Consider the following 19,939-nt stretch of genomic DNA (forward strand, 5'->3'; position numbering starts at 1 on the left):
CATTTTTCATTTTTCTTCTGGACAACAACTAGATTGGCCAACCATTTAGGATATTGGACCTCTCTTATCATCTTGGTTTTGAGCAGCTTCTGCACCTCTTCTTGTATGATAGCGTTTCTCTCAGGAGCAAACTTCCATCGCTTTTGATGTACCGGCCTGAAAGATTTATCTATACCAACTTTATGAGTAATTATAGATTTAGAGATACCTGTCATATCTTCATGTTTCTAGGTGAAGGTAGAAGCTCTTTTCTTTAAGAAGGATATCAACTCCATCTCAATATCCTCAGGAATACTTGTTCCTAATAATACCTTGATTTCAGTATCCTAAGGATCCAAAGATACTTCCTTTACATCCTGCTCTCTTGCTTGCAGGACCTTCCCTGGTTGTTTCTGTAATTGATATGCTTGAGTAGGCTTTGTAGTCCACTTCATTGATGAAGCATAACATTCCTTGGCATCTTGCTGGTCGCTTTCAATCTTGATAACCCCACAAGGACTTGGTAGTTTCACAAATTGATGATAAGTTGAGGGCACTGCCTTCATGTTGTGGATCCAGGGCCTGCCTAATATCACATTATAACAAGATAATGAGTCAGTAACACAAAATTTTTGTAGAAAGTTAGTTCCTTCAATATATATTGGAAGTTTGATTTCTCCCAAAGTGTTCTTGGTTTTGCCACTGAATCCTACTAGAACTGAGGATTTTGGGATAATCTCTGTTTCCAGAATATCCATCTTCTTTAAGGCATCCATTTGGATAATGTTCACAGAGCTTCCTCCATCAACGAGTATCCTGCGCACAAAACAGTTAGCTATACATAAAGTGATGACATAGTTGTATCCTTTTTTTCCATTTAGCTTTTTGTGACCATGTAATAGAGTCGGTATCTATATATTCATCTAAGGATATATCTTTCATTACAATAGTTACATGGCAGGTCGGTTTTTGTATCGCAAAACTACGCCCGCGAGCTCGATGTTTTAATCTCTTTATGATCGTACCTTTATTTACTTCGGCTTTACTAATAACTAAATTGGCTTCACTCGAACCCATATTGGAACTAGCATTTGCTGCTGCCGAATAAACTAATTACCAAACCATCATGGTTGGGGTCTACAAGATCACATCGGTCCTCCTCGTTGAAGGATATGATCCTTTGAGTTGTTAGAGTGGAAGTGCGGAGAGGTCTTTCTCCGTTGTCCATCTTTGTTTCTTTTGAACGCTTCTTAGCTGCTGAATATAAGGTTCCACAGATGTCGGATCCTCCCGAGATAAAGAATACAACCTTAGCTCCAGGTGGAGGAGAAGGTGCCCTTTCAGGTATCTTGACAGGATCCTGACTCTTGTTCTTGTTTTTTCTAAAAAGTTCCTTTAGGTATCTTTTGCTGAGAAGATATCCTATTTCTTTCCTAAGTGCTATGCAATCTTCAGTGCGATGGCCGAAGTCTTCATAGAATGCACACCATTTGGACTTGTCTTTGTTGGATCCGGGCTTTTCATTCATTTTAGGCAATATGGCCTTGTCACCTAGATCCTGCATTGCACAAATCATACCACTAATACCAATATTAAAACAATATTCAGAGATTTAGGATACTCTTCATCACCCTCATCTTCTTCCACAGCGTTTATCCTGGGATTATCCTGCTTGGAATAAGGCTTGGGCCTAGTGTACTTCTGTGGAGTGTCTGACTTTCTATTGGTAGATTCATACTTCGGGATAACCGAGCTTCCATGAGCTTTCTTATCGTCCTCTAGCCGAATATATCTTAATGCCCTGTTTCTGACTTCATCAAAGTTCCTGCATGGAGTCATGACAAGATCATCATAGAAAGGAGAATCCTTCCTTAGTCCCATCTTGAAGGCTTCGACAGCAGCTGCCATGTCAAGGTTGGGGATCTCCAAAGCTTCCCTGCTAAATTTGGTTATGTAATCCCTTAAGGATTCATTATTACGCTGAACAATTCTATATAGGTCACCTGTCTCAAAAGATCTACTACAAGAAAATTGGTTATTGAACAAATTAATTAAATGAGAAAATGATGTAAAAGTGTTGGAAGGAATACTCAATAACCATTTGAGGGATGGCCCCGTTAATGTTGAGCCAAATCCCTTGCATAGGCAAGCTTCTTTGATGTCATTGGGGATGGCTACGTGTTCCTCAGGATCCATAGTGCCGTCGTAGAGCTTCATGCTGGGTGTCTGGAACTTCTCGGGGATCTCCACGTCACATATAGGCCAGGTAAACCTAGATAACTTATGGCTACCTGCGGGCCCTTCAGCTATGGGACGTATAATCCCTGGGATACTGGAAATCATATCCTTCATTTTCTGCAGTTCCCTGGCTATCTCGGAGGGTTATCCCCTTATCCTGCACATGTCCACGGTTAGTGTATAAATTAGCATTAAATAAACTGTTACCGAGGTCATGGTTAGGTCTCTGGTATCCTGAGCCTTGACGGCTAGTTCCTTCATTGAGGGTGTCCTCAGGATAAGGTGACGCCTGCATTGGGATGTCATCTCCAATATGCACTTCAGAGGACATCATGGGGGATCCTGACGAGAATATGCCGGCTGGCATGGTTGAACGAGGTTGCATGTTGATGAATTCTGGCCTCGTTGGTCTAGGTAATTTCGAGGATATCGGAAGATAAGTTCCTGCGTATCCTGATTGCTGCTGAGACGGAGTCCTTGTTGATTGTATCCCCAAGGATCCGGGATTCTAAAGGATGGTTGATCCTAGAGAATCAAAATCAAGAACCCTGGGCATGATTGGAGTAGCCTCCTGCCCTGGCTTTTTTTTTTGATTCCTTCAATCTCCTTAAATAGCCTTGAGTTGGTCTTTTCATGTTGCTCCATGTGTGTTTTGACCTGTTTCATCAAAGCAAAAATATCATTGTTAGAAATAACCGGATCTACCCGTGTAGAGTATCCCGCGAATGGTGGAAGTTCTCCTCTGGGCTGAGCATTCTTCTTCGGCAGTGGTGGAGGTCCTGGGTTGACATTTGAAGCAGCAGTGACCATCGGAGCAAAAATTGTACTGGTTTTTGGTTGTGAGGCCATAAAGAAGGGATGAAAGTAACTGAGAGTGTAACAAACGGTTTTGATGAATTAAAGCACCGATAGCCCCACGGTGGGTGCCAAATTGTTTTGGTCAAAAATTGACAATAGTGATTTTGTAACCAATTTAGTAAATCGGGACTAGGTGCTTGTAAAATAGGTTTGAACACAGAGATTTGTTGCGAGGAAAAACCCTGCTATCCTTAGGATAACAAGAAAAAAACCCTGGGTGGTGAAAACTATCACCACCGGTTTATTAATAATAAAGGTGATTACAAGTGTGAAGCTCAAACTTGATCTTGATTACAGAGAATGCGAGTACTAGTAAGTTTTCGAGTGCTAGAGTGTGTGTTATGATCAATGTTTAGAGCTCTATTTATAATAAACAAAGTCTAACAACAATTGCCTATAATTTAGGAAACTTTTGGACTAAATCTAATTAGCCGTTAATCTCTCAATCAACACGTTTCCTTTTCTGCCACGATCTATCAATTGAAAGCGCGAGCCTCCGGGAGATCAAGAAACGGTCTTTGACCTGGTAAACATGGAAAGTAGCAAATATTGCGTTAGTTGTATAACGTAATTAGGATACCTGTTACCTTGGAGGATACCGAATCCTGGATTCGTTATGAATATAATCTTTGCTGAGGATACTGAAAATCCGTGCCCTAACATTAATATCCATCAACACGTAGTTACATTGCGATAAATAATACAAAAAACTATCTTACACATGTTTACATTAAATGTCAATAAAAAATATACAACATACACAAAAACATATTGATGCAGGAGCATGGGGCCCATTAAATTGGCCCGGTCCAAATATTTTGTTTACTGTTATTTATAAATATGGTTACTAGGTCTCTTGTTTACTTAGTTTTTGAATATTGTAAAGAACGTTTGTTCTTGAACCTTTCGGTTCGTTTCTAACCTTTCGGTTAGATGAAGTCTATGAATAAACTATGAGTTTCTTGAGCCATTTGAGTAAAGCCGTGGAATCGGCATCATTTGGTATCAGAGCTTTGGTTTTTCAAATGGCTCTGCGTGAAGATTAATGATTTTCTGTTCGTAGAATCGCCGGCAGAGGCAACGAGGGAAACTTTGATGGTTCGCTAGCCCACCGAAGAGATAGGTTAGTGTTTGCAGATCCGCCGATAGAGACAGTAAAAGAATCCATCCCGACTTACGAGGTGCGATCGTTGAAGGAAACTGAAAACCAGGAGTTTCATGTCCGGGACGTGAGGCAGTGGGGAAGAGAAGCATCCTTTCGGTGATTGCAAATCTATCTATTATTAAAAAAACAAAACAAAGGGAAAAAAAGAAGGAAGATGATACGTGTTTGTTCGGGTAGGGTTTTTAGCTAGCTGGTTGAAGAACTCGACATCAGAAAATGAATGATCGAGATAAGACACGGGCAAGACTATGCGGCTGGCGACGGGGTTGCTATGGTGGATACGGTGGCCATTGGTGGTGATAGGGTAGCAATTGGTGGTGGCGAGGAGTTGGCTGGAGATCATGTATCGGTCATGAAAGTTCCATTAATTGACCGAGAATCATGGTGGCCAGCATGTTGACTCGTAAACTTCGGCATCATTTGGCAATAAACATTCATAATTCAAAATGAGATAATGTTGGGGTTACCAAAATTAAAGATAATCATAACGAAATTTGTGGAGATAAATTATTATTTCCAAAATATGGGACCTATAAATAAGGTTGGAAATATTGAGCCTAATTAGGAGAATGCAAGCAATCACATGCATTCTATATGTGGGCGGGCTTCATGAAAAATAAATAAATCATAATTAATAATAATAATAATAATAATAATAATAATAATAAAGCCAAGAGGTGTGGTGGCCCAATGGTAGAGACAAAGTCTCTTAACACCAAGATCTTGGGTTCAAGTCCTACTACCAGCAAAGAAATTTACCTTAAAAAAAAAAAAAGAGGTGGCACATAAGATGTTCGAATGTTATTGGGTTGATTGCTTTGGACCTGGGCTTGCAACTCATGACATGGATATAGGCTAGGGATAATTATCAAATTATGCTTGATCATTGTAGCACGACTTAAAAAATCTGGCGAGTTCGTGTGCTGAAGACAACTGGGAAAAGGGTATCGTACAAGACTCGTCGTCGAGTCTTTTTCTCAAGAGTGGGAGTATGATGCAGGAGCATGGGGCCCATTAAGTTGGCACGGTCCAAATATTTTGTTTATTGTTATTTATAAATATGGTTACTAGGTCTCTTGTTTACTTAGTTTTTGAATATTGAGAATATTGTAAAGAACGTTTGTTCTTGAACCTTTTGGTTCGTTTCTAACCTTTCGGTTAGATGAAGTCTATGAATAAACTATGAGTTTCTTGAGCCATTTAAGTAAAGCCATGGAATCGACATCACATATGACCTATACTTTTTCTAAGAATAAAAAAACATATAACCTACACACGAAAAACATATAACATACCCACGTATATGTGTATCTTTGTGTAGTTTGTATAATTGTTTATGTCGAATTACATATGTAAGTTATATGTTTTTTGGTATGTTGTACGTTTTTTATTGCTCAAAACAAGTGTGGGTTATATAATTTTAAATAGGTTGTAAATTTATTGGTTATATTTAATGTACATATTTGCATGATATTTTTATTATTATTATTTATTACAATAATTTTTCTAGGTATATCAATTTTGATATTTATTGTTAAAACTTACGTATTGATATATGCTAATAAATTGAGTAAAAAGAAATTGTTTTTTAATATAAAGAAATAGTATTATATGAATAATATTGTATTTTTGCTGGATAACTTTGGGTATAGATCGGGTATTTGAAAAACCCGATTTTGGGTATTAGAAAAACCCAGTTCCGGGTATGTAACCGGTTCCGGTTTTCGGGTATTACCGGGTATAAATCGGGCTCGATTCCGGGTACGAGTTTTGGTATTGAAATGCATACCCTATCCGGACCCTACGGATATGGTCGGGTACAGGTTTGGGTATAAAAAATCCAGGTATAACAAAAACCGGTTCCGGGTTTTTTTTCGGGTCCGGTTCCAGGTTCGGGTTTTTTATGCACCTCTAAGGCCTAATAAGATGGAAATTACCAACACCCCTAGTGGCGCACAAAGTTACTTTTTCGTACGAGTAGGTTTGCATTGGCAACAAAAATGAGAGTTGAGAGTGTCGTTGATCAAATTAGTGATATGAATTATTATCGGTTAATGAGAGATGGTTTTAACTATAAAAAATTAAAATAATAATTTAAATTTATATTTTATTACTTTTTAGCATGTATTCCCAAACACACAAGTGATTAATATTTTGAAAAATGTGTGGGTAAGGGGCCCAATAAGATTTGATAAATCCCTTGAAAACAAATCAATTGGTAGGAGTAGGGGCCTCGTTAGATTTCCTTTATTTCTAACGTTACATTTAAACAACATTCTTAATAAGTCCGACACCAAACGTGCAACCACTTTTCCATTTACTTTACGTTGTCCAAAAATCAAAACTAACGTCGCCCAGGATTTTGGTAGGACCAGGCATATTGGATACTGATCTAGATGGAATCAAGACTGAACCTATTAATCATTTTCGATATAGTTTTCAGCCTTAACTCTGGGGTAAGTTATGCTTATGTTCGGTTTAGGTAAAATTTAAAAAACTTTTATTGGTTTTGTACGTAGGAAGCATTTAAATTATGTTTGATTACACGTATTTATAAGTTAATGATGAAACATTCGACCTATCTTATATTGGCCTAACTTATGACCAACCCAATCCAGAAAGACCAAGATCGGCCCGTCCTATATCGGCTCAGTCTTCATTTTACCATCCAAAATTTTCAAGTCTGTGTTCACTCTAGTTTCAACCAATGCATACGAGGGGTGTAAATTGTGTCGGGTTGGCGGATTGATATCTTCAACCCTAAGCCAACACATTAACTTACTCGTGTCATGTCGTGTTGTGTCGAACGAACTTAAATCATGTCTTATGCAAGTTGTGTTTCGGGTCAACCTGTTTTATGTTCGAATACCGAGTAATAGTTGATGATTTAGCAACAATTTAAACTATTAATTACTCCTATTAATTTACAACATTTTTGTTTGTAATTTGTGCTATTTTATTTGTTTGTGTGTAGTTATCTCCATTCCCAATTAACAAACTTAGGTTTATATATTTAGCACGATATGAAAACTAAACATATGGGAATAAAACTAAACATATGGGAATAATCGTGTTCAGTTTATGTCAATTGTCGCCCCTAAATTGCACGGCCCTATGAAAACCCGCCTCCAAGAAAAAGAATTCCTATACTAATTTGGTCTATTATACTTGAAAAACTGAAACTATGTTTATATTGTTTGCACGGTTGTCAAAAGTATTAACAAAAAGAATTAGTACAACCTCTTTTCTACCACACTACAATCTTGCTCGCTTCGTTTGGGCTTGTTGAGGTGATGAGGGTGGAGACGAGACGGGTTTCGGTCATGGTAATCAGGTTTTGGTGACTGATCAGTTTTATGTTTTCTTTTCTGGGTTCGGGTTTGACCCGTAAGTTGGGACCCGGTTTTGAGAATGGAGTCTTTCAAACGACGCAGATCAGAGAGCTTCACCGGTTTCAGTAGATAGTCCTTGGCTCCTTCTTCTAAGCATCTGGTTTTAACCAAACAAAAAAAGGAAAACACATATGTCAAGATATGTAGGTATTATGTATCTGAGAGTCAAGTAAGTCATACACCCACAATTTTCAAAAAGTGAATCAAGTAAAAATTTGTATATATGATTTGCAGGTTATTCATGCAAGTAAAACATTGAAATTAGCTTTTACATTTTTATTCCTTTATTTTTTCAAAGTTATTTGATTATAAAAAACAATTCATTATTAGTATACTATTATAAAATTGAGAAAAAAGTGTTTAAAAATCGAAATTAGTCAGCGATTAATCGGTGACTAGTCACTCAAATCAGTGGGCTGCTGACTAATTTTTTGCTACTCGGTGGCATTATCTAATCAGCCAAAATCGGCCCTTTCTTAGAACTTTATTTTTTTTTAAAAGGCAATCGGACTTTGGTGTATTATAATATATATATTAAAAACCAAATGTTAGTTAACACACAACAATTACTATTCATTAAGAGCATTCTCATCCAACCCCTTATTTTATGTGAGGGGTGTTTTTATAATTTAGAGAGTGATTCAGGGTGTTGTGAGTGAAGAGTTTTTATATTTTAAAAAAAGTAGTGATTTTTTGTATATTTGAAAAGCTACTGTTCATCCCCTATAATTTTTTAACATATTTTAAAAGTGGTTGTAAGTGAATGAAATAGAAAATATATTGATAAAAGGTATAAAAAGCATTATTTAATTGAAATAGAGAGAGAAAATGTAGTGAGTTTTAATGTAATTTTTGGTTTAAAGATAGAGATTGGGATGAGAATGCTCTTACTTCTTTACACCTAAATAAAACTTTTCTTTAAAGTCAATGGGTAGTTACAATCTCTCTGTACCAATATATAATTCATTTGCAAAATTAATAATTTCTTCCAATTGTAAGGTTTCTAATACTTTGATTTATTTATATATTTATTTTTTTGGCATATTTTATTTTTTAACTTTTTTTCGCAACGTAACGCTACTTCGTTCGAAATCGATCTATGTCAACTATTATATAATTTTAACTTTTTTTAAACGTAATTTTACTCTAAATTTAAAAACAAACGACAATGTTTCTATTACGTCTCGATATAAATTTAATTCAATGCCGAGCTCATGGAATGCACGACCAAAACACATGTTTAACTATAATATATTTTTATTTTCTTCACCGCAACTTAATTTTTTTACAAAGACAACCTTATTTCTATCTATGTTTTGATATAAACTTTATTATAACCGAGCCACTGTAATGCGCGAACAAACTCTTAACTTTATGTTTTATAAATGTTACATTCACAATTCACGGACTACCCTTAATTAACCCTCCTCCTGTCGCAAAGCACGAAGATATTTACTAGTTATCATTAAGAAGTGATTGATTATAATCATACCGGTCGATGCGAGTTAGACTGTTCTCTGATGACATGATCACCACGGGTATCTCTCTCAGTGCGGAAGAATTCTGCAAAATAACAAACCAAACTCTATATTCATATCAAACCAAAATCAAACAAGTGCAAATAATAATCAAATTAAAATATACAATAATAAATTCAGCAAACCTTAATCTTCTTCAACAGTTCAAACCCTGTCATTCCAGGCATTGAGTAATCCGTCATTATCATATTCACCTTCAAATCCTAGCATTCAAATTCCCCAAATTCCAATTTCAATTAAATTAGGTTTACATTGAAACAGTCGGAGGAGGTCTTCTCGTCATCTAAACCTAACATTTGCAAAGCTCTGCTTCCACTATCCACAACGGTGACTGCAATTCGCCGTGAAATTGAATATTAATAATCGAATTAAGTGAAATTGAAGGTATGAAACAGTACCTTTGAAAGAGGAGATCTGGAGAAGCTTCTCGATGAGTTTTTCACAAACATCACTCACTCTCTTTTAAGCGTTAAACAAACGGTTTGATGGATCGGTTGGAGACGGACAGTTGTATAATCATTTGTACATGTTTTAAATGTGATATATGATAAGGTTATGTAAATACCTAAGAGTCTTGTTTTCTTAACTCCGGTACATGTAATCAGCAATACTTACAAGTTATAAATACCTAGTGTAAAATATTATATGCAAACACGCAATAATGCATGATGTATAATTTTAGTTTAGTTTTATTCATCTAATAGTTTTGTATAAACTTATTATAAGACGCTCTGATTTTGTTCCTCGTAGTTAATTATTTATTGTTCGTTTTATTTAACCGTATTTTGTTTACTTTCTCTCTCGAATAGGGTGGTTATAATTTGTTTGATTATAAACTTGCCATAAACTACGATAATTAATTACAATATGAAATTCATATCAAAAGAGGAAATATATACATTGATAGCTATTTTATGTATGTTTTTATCACCAAACACACGTCTTCTAAATATACATAATACCTATTTCATGAGGCTCTAACCCGAACCACTTTAACGAGGATAAATATCTAACGCCACTAAGCTGAGATCCTAGTGATGATTACGGTTGCTATGTTACGCAAAGCGTTCGATATTAAATAGTCTAAAAGTTAAAGATTCCATATTCTTTAAGATACATATGATTTTAAATAAACTTGATATTTTTTGATGATCTAAAATATGCCCTATACAATTATAATTATATGTATTGTGATGGGATTTTGGGTATCTACTTTAAAACGTGCTCAAATGTATGTGTTCATGGTCAATTAAGCATATGTGTAATGATTTATTGGAGTATTCTTAATTCATTCTTCATCTCCATCTCTATAATTACACTAAAAACACCATCTTTTCTCTCTCATTTTTAATTAAATAATAATTTTTTTATATTTTTATCATTACTTTTTCTCTCTCATTCACTCACAACCACTCTCAAAAACATTAAAAAATTATAGAAATGAACAGCGTGTTTTTCTAAATTTAACCATGAACAGTAACATTTTCTCTCTTCTCCTCTTACAATCACTTTTAACCATCTCTAAAAAGTGGAGAACTCCCTCACGTAATATGGAGAATCCATTGGGAATGCTCTTTAAAGTTAAAAGGGTATTGCAGAACTTCTTACAATTCTTGTGCCACACTGGCTAGGAGTTGGAGAATAATCTTCAATGAATCTATTAAAGACGAAACTTGTGATCCAAGATCATAAGAGAGAGAGACAATGCTCCTCGGGATTTCAAGGATGTCGCACGATGACTCTGTTGCAAAGCGGGTTCAAGCCTTTAGGTAGTTTGGTATATCAAAATCACTATCCTAAAAGTTTTTTTAGACTATGGTTGAACATTTTAGTAAGAGAATATCAACTAAAAGGGTCATGGCAATGAGTTAAGATGATGGGTTGCGTAAAGGTGGTGACGATATATCAACTAAAACAATTATAAAGATACCTGTCCAGGTTAAAATGGTAGATGCACGTTGTGATAAAGTGTTACTCGAGCATCCATTAAGCTATTGTATACAGAATTACAAGGTGTCGTAGCTTATGAGAATCAATGCATGAGGACGTGTGTGCTTTGGTGTGTGAATGTTAGAACCAAATGTATGAAAAGCACATATACTAAAAACGTTTAAATGCGTCACTTTTGCCTATTATTAAAGGAGGGGTGGGGGCATGGCAAGTCAAACGCGAGGTCACCTAAACTCAAGCTTTGGTGAGTTTAACTTAAGAAAAACCGAGTTTGGTTAAGTTCGAGCTCTATATTTAAAGTTTGAGCTCATCTCATGAGTAGTTTTAAACTTGAGCTCAATTCCGGCTCGACTCATTCATCATTGATTAATTGTCTGGTATTTTCCTTACATGCATTTATAATTATCCTTTATAACAATTATAATTTATATATGTATAACATAATATAATATTCTTTAAAATTTTGTTACAATTTTATATGCAGTATAATATTACATAACTATATATATATATATAAGATTTCAAATGAGAACCACTTTGAGTTTTAAGAACTCAACGTAACAATTTTTTTTACACATACGTTATATATTACATATACGTAAAAAAATTACAGAAATTTTTACGCACCGAGTCAACTTTTTACATATGTGTAACGGACATTAAAATTAGTATAATCACTTACATCTTTATTCTCTCTCCTACTTTAATTTTTTAATCAGATTTAATCTCAACCACATAATCTAATCCATTTAATTAAATGTGTGGCTAAGAATGGAGTTCTTAAGTTCTTAAAACTCAAGAAGGTTCTTAAAATATCCCTCCAATACACACACATATAGGATCAGGATTATGTGAGAACTTTTTGGGAATTGAGAACTATAAGAACCATTTTGGACCACAAAAAACCCAAAAATAAAAAAAGTCATAAAACAAAAAAAAACACAAAAGTAAGAAAAGAAAAAAAACCAAAATTCTTATTTATCATCCCGGTTTATAATATGTACATATATGTACACATGTGTTTTTTTATACACATATGTATAATTTAAAGTAAATGATGATGTACATGTATGTACATTACGTAAACTAAAGATTAAATGAAAGTATACATATGTGTATAGATATAGTATGAATTAAAAAAAAACGACAAAAAATTTTTCTCGTTTTAGCTAAATTATACATAAATGTATAATATGTGCATATATGTACACATGTGTTTTTTTATACACATATGTATAATTTAAGGTAAATAATAATGTACATATGTGTACATTACGTAAACTATAGATTAAATGAAAGTATACATGTGTGTATAGGTATAATACGAATAAAAAAATTTGGTCTTTTTTTAATGAAACCGGAATGAAATATAAGAATTTTGGTTTTTTTTTTACTTTTTTAAAATTTTCGTTTTTTTTTTGTTTTATAATTTTTTAAATATATTTTAGAGATTTTTTTTAGTGTTCCAAAATGGTTCTTAAAATTCTCAATTTGCCAAAAGTTCTTTTAGGATCCTTACCCTATCATATATATATATACATATACATATACATATACATACACATATATACAGGGGAAGTATAGAATTAAAACCCATTTGAGTTGTGAAAACCTTATGTAACAACGTTTTTTTTTACACACGTAATATATGTTGTAACATTTAATACAAAATATCGGGAAAAAAATTGTTTTGCTATTTTTTTAACATTTTTTACTAATTTTTATATATGTTTTTAGGAGAGAGAAAAAGTTATATTTATATTTACATTTTTTATTCACTTTAATTGTGGACCATAAGATTCAAACTTTAATTAAAAACATATGATTGAGAATGAGTTTCTAAAGTTTTCATAACTCAATAAGTTTTCATTCTAACCCTTCCCTATATATATATATATATATATATATATATATATATATATATATATATATATAGAGAGAGAGAGAGAGAGAGAGTTAGGTTCAAATACGAAGTATCAATTTCTAAGAAGGATAGGAAGGAGCAATTTGGTCCACCCCATTGTAAGGTCCCGTTCCCGTAAGCCCTACTTTGGTGTTGGATTTACTCATAAACACGGTTCTAAATATCATAGTTAATTAAAACTTCGCGGAATAATTTAAAACTTCAAACATCACATTACAAAACATTTGTTTTTGTCTTAACATACAAATTTTCTTTTCATAAACACTAATTAAAACAGTCATGACACTTCATCGTGGATGCCAGTCTCTTCAGTTCATGTCATGTGTCCCTCCTCAAGCCAGCTGCCTTAATCTAATTGCCAGCATGCATACTAAAAGTCAGCTATGCTGAGTGAGTTCTAGTTAATCAATTAACATATATTACATTCATATCCTTACTCATACGTGTCCAAGGATACGTATTCATACCTTACCTGTTATTACCTCTTTCATACATACTTTATATACATGCATACATACTTACATACTTTCTTTCATAACCCTGTGGCATACCATAAGCTATTCTATCCTATACATCACGGATATTATAAGGGTCTAGTCCCTAACATCTCAGATATTGTAAGGGTCTGGTCCCTAACATCTCAAATATTATGAGGGTCTAGTCCCTATCATCTCAGATATTATGAGGGTCTGGTCCCTATCATCTCAGATATTATGAGGGTCTGGTCCTTTCTGTCTTGAATAACCATACATTTATCATACGTGCATACTTTACATGTCTTCTAGTTATAAATACATACATACTCGTTCATACAATTATTATGTAATAATACATTCAATACACCACCATACACATATCATACACTTGTTAATCAAGTAAGTGTATCATCTATCACATAGGAGTATGCACACAGCCCCGAAACATAACAGATAAAGGGGGCTAAACTCACCTGGAGTCGGTTTCTCTCACCGTTAATGGTAATGTCATTCCTTAGTTGTGCACGGCTAACTGTACAATACATTATGCGTGTCAATTATCCAATACTACTATTTCCTACATCTAAGTTAATGAAACCCTCAACTAACGGGGGTCCGGGGGCAGCGCCCCTGGTAGCGGGGTCTAGGGGCGGCAACCCCTAGCATGGTCCAAGGGACAGAGCCTGGGATTTCGCTTCGTACGGGATTTCGCTTCGCATGCGATTTCGCTTCGCATGGGATTTTGCTTCGCAAAGCATGCGATGCGAAATCTCTGCTTGTCTCCATTTTTACCATTTTAAAGCCATTTTCCTCCATGACTCTTCCTTAGGGCCTGATTTTGCCATTTCTATGGGTTTTGGGTCGTACCAACTTTGTATACCCGTGTTTTACTTTGTCCAAACCTCATCTTTTGTCATATAACGAACCCATTAACACTCGACCCTTCAAGTTTACATTTTTTTCTAGCTTCTCACGACCCAATCTATCATTCTATCAGTTTGCATGTCGAACTCAACCACAAAACTTAACCTTTAAAACCCAAAACTCACCTTTTGCTTCGGGTTTGGTTTGGATCTGGGCTAACCCGAGGATTTGGTGGTAATTCTTGTTGCTTGATGGCGTTCACACACGAGGTTCTTCCTTCTTTTAGCTTGGGATTGGATTCGGGTGCTAGAGAGAACGTGAGTGTGTATGCTTGAGGGTGTGTGTTGTGAAAGGGAGGAAATGGTGAAAGGGTGGAGGGGTTGGGTTATATATAGGGGGCTATGGGCCCCACAACCCTCTCACACTTTCACATCCAATTATTATCCAACATTTACACACAATCAAATTAACGACACATACGTAATAATAAATTTCCTTTTATTTATTACTCTCAAAAATACTGATGTTACACCCATACATTTTCAAAAACCCATTTCTTATACTTCAAAACCATATCTCTCAAAAAAACCACCACCACCACCATAGCCATAACCAGTTTCGACATCCACCGTCGCGGGAAAAACGAAAATTTCAATAACTGCCACCACCCAACCTTCGCCGTCCAGTGTCGCCTCGTCATTCCGACCACCTGCAACCACCACACATCAACCACTGTTGCTGCTACCTGTAACCATCGCCAGCTGTAACTATCGGCACTGCCACCATCCATCGCCACCGTCCACCGCCGACGTCAGCTCTCCTCCGTCATCATCTACTGCCATCATTCCACTGCCCACCGCCATGACAACCACCATCACCGAGCTCCTACATCTTAAAAAACCCAAACACACTCTCCCCGTTTTTCCGATGAAATCACTACCACCAATGTACATATCTGTATCTACACCTCCACGATGACCATCATTTCCGATGGCCACCCTTTTCTCCACCTGTAACCATCTCCGCCCACAATTCTATGTTGAATCTGATCTAATATTCAGGGTTCCATATAATAAAAGACAAACTTTGTAAAACACAATAGAAAAAACAGTGATACATAAAACACAATGAAATGGAAGAAACAACATAAAATACAATAGAAAAAATAAGATTTGTATAACATAATGAAAAATATAAAGTAAAAAAATAAAATTTGTAAAACACAATGGAAACACATAAAATAAAAAACACATTATGTTAAAACACAATAGGGTTTACAAATTGATACGGTAAAAAACACAATAATGTTAAAACACATTATGTTGAAACTACACATGGTCACACAATGGAAAAAAAACATTAAACGTTATGTTAAAACACAATTTGATAAAACACAATATAATAAAACATAATTTTATAAAACACAATTTGCAAAACACAATTTGATAAAACACAATGGTCATACCTATAATACAATGTATAAAAAACCCACTAACTTTTTTTAATTTTTATATAACAATATGATACTCATATTCAAGATAAAAAAACGCTCGTTATCAAGGTGTTTTTTTATTAAAAAAAGATGTTGTATAAAAAAGTTATGGACGCTTTAAAACGATAGTGGGGAATTGACATGTGCCTTGTATGTGAGGAGAGAATGTCAACATTTATGTGTTCTTTCTTTTTTGCCATTCCTCTTATTTCGCACCTAATTTCTCCCCAAACTAATCTCAACCCTTTAAATTTAAAATTAATGATCTAGATTACTTCTTAGTCTTCCTACAAAAATCATACTTCTTATATTAACTTGACCATATATATATATATATATATATATATATATATATATATATGGTAAAGTTAAAATACAAAGGACAACAAAAATGAGAAGGGTGAGAAGGAATCTAATCCATTGATCTTAGATTTGAATGGTGGAGATTAATTTAAGAAAATAAATTGATAAAAAGGGTATAAAGGTAATAACCCACTTTTGTTGATTTTCTCTTTCTACATGCAAGACACATGTCAATTCCCCTATCATTTTAAAACGTTCATAACTTTTTCATGCAACATTATTTTTTTTTAAAAATTTCACCATAATAACAAGCGTTTTTTAATCTTTAATATGAGTATCATATTGTTATATAAAAATTAAAAAAAAATAATGGGTTTTTTTATATTTTGTCATTGGTTGTTTATTATGATTTTTAATTGGGTTTTTCTATGCATTGTGTATAGATTTTGGTCATTGTGTTATCAATTAATACTCATATTAAAGATAACAATTAAAACAAAGATTACCTCATTGTGTCTTTTTGTTTGTCATTGTGCCTTTGTGCTCATCATTTGTCTTTCTACTTATCATTGTGTTTTAGTCATTATGTTAACGTTCATGTCATTGTGTAATATGTAGTTTCCATTGTGTTTTACGTTTCATGTCTGTGTTATATATATTCATCATTGTGTTTTACATTTCAGGTCATTGTGTTATATGTATTCATCACTGTGTTTTACGTTTAATGTAATTGTGTAATGTGTATTCATCATTGTGTTTTATGTATTAGATAATTTATTGTTATTTTATCATTATATTTATGTATTATTATTACACAACCGTATTATTAGCATTTAAAAAAACACAATGATGATTTGAAAGACACAATGATGAAAAAAACACAATGACAAACAAAAAGACATAATGACGAAAAGACACAAGACGAAATGACACAAAGACACGATGACGTAATTTTTTTTTAATTTTTATATAACAAAGTCATACTCATATTAAAGATAAGAAAACACTTGTTATTATGGTGAATTTTTTTTTTAAAAAATAATGTTGCGTGAAAAAGTTATGGACATTTTAAAATGATGGGGGAATTGATATGTGATTTGCATGTGGAGAGAGAAAATATGTACTATTACTCTTATACCCTTTTACCTCTGGTCCCCACTTGGCACATGTCAATCAACTATGGCTTCTCACACTTCTCATTTTTGTTGACCTTTGTAGAATAACTCAACCCTATATATATAAATATATATATGTACACAATAAGAAAACTATATAAATAATAGGTCCTTTTTTACGCATGAGACTAATCGAGCTTGATAAGGAAGCGCACTATCTCGTTTATAATATGAGGTTAATAGAGGTTCAAGCTTTTTTATTCTCGACTTTGTTTAGCTTTTAGCGAGTTACTCTCAAGCAGCTCACAACGACTCGAATCTTTTAAGATCATACATGTATATTCTTTAGTAGTTCTTAACGATTAATAAAAAATGTACGCTTATATTTCTTGTATCAATTGATCAAGAGTTTGAACGACTCCCTTACAAGTATCTGAAAGAATGAAATTAGTTATCCATAATAATAATTATGATAAAATAACAGATATTCATGAGTACATTGCACGACTCGTATAGCAAATCCATGACAATATGCATGCCACCTGTTAGTAACGGTGATCAGGGTCGTCTCCGAGAACCTTTTAAAATTTTGGGGTCTGGGACGAGTAAATCAATGGGCCTCTGTAATTGACTTTTCAATTATTTGATTGATAATTTGACAATTTTACCATTAAGATTGACTTTCAAAAACCCAAAAACAAACAAATAATAATAAACATGTTACTAAAATAATTTATAAGAAACAAATGAAAGTTTTTTCTATTAAAAAAAGAATACATTCTTAAAAAAAGAATATTAAGAATTGAACTCATGACTTTTATTTCCATAATCTAAGAAATTTTCCATTCAACCAAAGAGTCATTTTAAATGCTTTTATGTTAAAACAAAACTATCACTACAAAAAAAATGCCATATAGTGACGCACAAAAAGTGTCACTAAAAAGCAAAAAAGTGCCACTAAAGACCCATGTAAGAATGTGTGGCACACATAAAAAGTGCAACTAGAAGCTGTGACGCTAAAGCCTTTTGGTGGCGCTTTTTTGATCTGCCACACAATGTTTTAAGGCTTTTAGTGGCACTTTTGTTTTGCCACAATATAATAAAAGTCTTTTGTGGCACAATTTTTGTGCCATTAAAAAGTAATCTTAGTTTTATCTTTATGCTACTTTTAGTGACATTTTTGTTTTGCCACAATATAAAAAGAACTTTTGTGGCATACATTTTGTGCCAGTAAAAACGATTTTATATTAAGTATATGTACTAATTTTAGTGGCACATAATTTTGCTATAAAAATCACATGATTTACAACATAATATAAAAGTTCGATAAAATTGTAAATGTAGAAATCATAATTTTATAACTTCAACAATAAGTTCAATCCAACACACATTCCAAATGTTAAAAAAAACCAATGCAATAAGCAACATATTCCAACCAAATGTGACAAGATGAGTCTAAACATTCTTTTAGGTGAGAATTTCACTTTCACGAAACTTAGCTTCAAAGCTTCTCATGATATCTACCCTGCCATCATCAATAATATAAACAAGCATTAGTATTGATTAAAAAAAATATAAAACTTCTTTTTCTATGAAAGTCATTTTACTTAATTCAAAAGAAAAACATGTATAAGAAAATGGTTCAAATACCTAACAATTAGAAAGAAAAAAAACCCTAACATTTTGCCTTAATTGCAAAAGTTGACAGAAATTTAAAGATCAATTGTCTAAACGTTTTTTTTGCCCTGTAAAACACAAAGTTTTGGATGATCAGTTTAGGGTTCATACCACGGTTACAATATAAGCATGTCCATTAATTTGGAAAAATAAAAAAAAAGTAATAACTTAAAAGTAATTACCATTATCATTAGGAATTCTTGAAGATGACATTCGTTAACCGATGAAGTATTGTTATTAACCAAAGAACCAACACCAGGGACCTAAAAGATATGAATGAAACAAATGCTATACATAATTATATATAAAAGAACAATTAATGGTTCGTGCATGTAATTACCTGTATGTTCATGTTGCCTAGAACCGAAGACAAGTTTGCATTGGAAATATGTTCTTGGATTATTACCGCCATAGCATTGACTACACTCTTTAATTGATCAATAGTTTGTGAATCTGTCGAAGAAGCGCCGTTACTTTTTTCCGCCGGTATCCTTCCAACTAATCAAATGTATCCTTTTTTCTCCGGGCCTTTTACTTTTGAGTATTCATCGATTCTAAAATCATTTGGATAAGTAGGTGTGATTGTTGAGTCATTTGCAATATCTTTTAACGAATCCTAAGAGTGTAATATAATAAGTAATCATAAAAATAAAAATAAACACATCGATAATATATAGGAACATTAAAATACAATACCACAACGTGAGCAGCTTGATCATAACAATGCTACCATTTTTACGAGTGCGAGTTTTTACTTACATTTCTCCTCGTGTTGGATGTACACCGTTATTTTTTGCTTCCTGTAATTTAGGTTTGGTGGTTATTAAGGGAAATAAAAACCCATAAATAAAATAATAAGTGTCCAGAATAGCTAGATTAATAATACCATTTCATGACTTAGTCTAGCAAAAGACTTTGTCCCACTAACATGGGGCTCTTTCATATTTGAGCGGCTCGATCTCTTAGCA

At 33.8% G+C, this 19,939-nt stretch overlaps 1 pseudogene; it reads right to left on the bottom strand.

Annotated features, from left to right (window-relative positions):
• Positions 1–7,445: 7,445 nt before the first annotated feature.
• On the bottom strand, positions 7,446–19,383 carry LOC143633026 (uncharacterized; annotated as a pseudogene).
• Positions 19,384–19,939: the final 556 nt, after the last annotated feature.

This window comes from Bidens hawaiensis, unplaced genomic scaffold, assembly GCF_021521415.1.
Source record: "Bidens hawaiensis isolate Kalapana, Puna unplaced genomic scaffold, B.hawaiensis_p1.1 tig00006604_1, whole genome shotgun sequence".
NCBI lineage: Eukaryota > Viridiplantae > Streptophyta > Magnoliopsida > Asterales > Asteraceae > Bidens > Bidens hawaiensis.